The following is a 2,500-nucleotide window of genomic DNA, read 5'->3' as shown; positions in this document are numbered from 1 at the left end:
TTTTCCTCATGGAATCTGTTTGTGAAGTAGGTGAGTTCAACATCTCTTACTCCTTTCTTGTCAGCCTTCATTTTGTATTCCCGATGAAGGTTTGCAATAGTGGTCCTGGGATACAAGAACTTTTCTCCCTGTATGTTGGCGAGTTCCTGCAATAATGTGATTCTAGAGTGGGCAGCTCATTTCACCAATCTGTGAGGAATTTATGTAAATCATTCACTTTAGCACACTTTCCACGTTGGCCTGATGCACTGGCTTCTGATAGGCTGTCAGTTGACGAGGATGCTGTGTGTTTACCCTCATTATCATATACCCATGACAAGGACACCAAAGGTTGAAGCAAAGAGTGGTTTGCAGACTTCGATATGATGATCCATCAGGAAGTTGTAGACAGTAAGCATAGGATGATTGCCTCTTTGAGTCTTGTACTTTTTCTTCTGCTTTATTTCTTTCCTTGAGATCAAGGCTTGAATGGAAACTCTACGTTCATCCCAAGAGTTCAATGACCAAAATTTATGGAAGATTTGGCTTTGTTGTTCTTCAGCTATTAATTGGCAGTTACGGGTATTGGCTTTCAGACGAAATGTAGATTGGCAGGAAAGTTCCATCTCAGCAGGTGGAACATCTTCACCAGTTGCTCTTTTGCGCTGCTCACCCTTTAGCTGCTTCTGCTTCATAACATTCTGGTTCCATTTTTTTTGTGTGGCTGTTTGCACCTAATGATGTCATGAAATAGGCATAGTGATAATAATGCCTAAAAGCACTTAATGATTTAGGTAGAATGCTTGTGGGGAATTTATTCCACTTACTCTCTACATCTGACATAGACAAGTATACCGGTAGGTGCACCACATATTGGAGATTTGATTTATGTAAAAATAAAAAATAAAACGCTGAAAAATGACTTGGCAGTAAGTTTATGAGGGTGACGAGATATATATATATATATATATATATATATATATATATATATATATATATATATATATATATATATATATTGTTACGACCCCGGTGGCCTGACTGGGTACTCACAAGGACTGTGGGCACCTGTCACTGATTAGGTTAAATCATTCTTAATAAAGAACAAAATATTAAGATAAAGAAGTGAAGAGTGATCAAGCTTCGCTGCAACAGTTCTTAACGCAAAGGCCACTCAAGGGTGTAGAACTAAAAAATAATAATAAGGAAAGATTAAGAAAAGAAATTAAAATCCTTAACATAATTTATTTCACAAAAATGAGCAAAGTTAACTTAACAATCAAAATAAAAATTAAGGCCCATGGATAGTTAGACTTAATCACATCCAAATAAATAATGTAATGGCAATCACAAAAATCTAACACCACAAAAAATATAATAAATCAGGAAATAAGTATTAAAAAAAAAAAAACTAACTGCTTGTTACAGAAATGATAAGTCATCCACTGGGCGTCAACACATCTGCAGCTCAGTACCACATACACAAAATAAATAACTCATCAACACCAAAAAATATAATAATTAAGCTGCTCAGAGGTGAGAAAATATTATATGAGACCACAAAACTAAGTAAATAATAAGTACAACACTTTTTTTATTTATACCATGTGGGCTTTTCACGGGAATTTCTGGGCTAAAGGGGACACTATTTAGGGTACCTCCTATCTCAAAGCCCACCCGCAAGGAAACCGTTGCCCTGAGTGAGGAAGCCAAACCTGCACTCAGACCGTGGACAGGATTCGAACCCGTGCGCTTGGAGACCCCTCGGATCCCAAAGCACGCATGGTTCCACTGTACTACGGCGGTCCCATACTTATTAGAGGCAATAAGTAAATAATTACACCACACACTAGTTTCCCCTCTGGCTGGTACACAAAATAATAGGTAAATTACCACAAATATTATGATTGCTAGGTAATATAACCAAAATAACACCTAAATACACGCTTGGCAACAAAATGGCAGGCTGGCGTCCCTCCGCCCTGGACAAAGATAACTCACCAAATAATACCTGGTTAGCACCTAAAACACCAAAATATTCTCACGTCACTACTCACAGTGACTATATAAGTGCCAAAGAGAAACAGAACCCTAGCTAATCAGGAAATAAGAGAAAATACTCAGCCAATAACAAAGAGGTGAGGGGAGCGGAGTGGCGGCGGCCACAGTTACTGGTCCAAGGCACTCCCAGTGTGGTCTGATGCGCATTGGTTCACAAGCCTTTGTCGAGGGGAAAAATATTACGTCACATGATGTAATCTGAGCACCCATTGCCTGAACACTCTAAATTTGCCAGAGGGCGTGATCCTCTAGCGATTTGATCGGTGGCGGCACGATCGGCTTGCTCTCAAAGTGACAACAAAGATGACGTCACGACACTCTGAAATCTCCGACAGGCAGCCGCATACATTCAAAGCATATCAGTACAGTAATACAATATATACATACAAATCACGAAATATGAATATAATATACAATGAAATAATAAATGGGTAAATGATATATATATATATATATATAT

Source organism: Portunus trituberculatus, chromosome 27 (assembly GCF_017591435.1).
Source record: "Portunus trituberculatus isolate SZX2019 chromosome 27, ASM1759143v1, whole genome shotgun sequence".
Classification (NCBI taxonomy): Eukaryota; Metazoa; Arthropoda; class Malacostraca; order Decapoda; family Portunidae; genus Portunus; species Portunus trituberculatus.
This window is presented reverse-complemented; position numbering follows the sequence as displayed.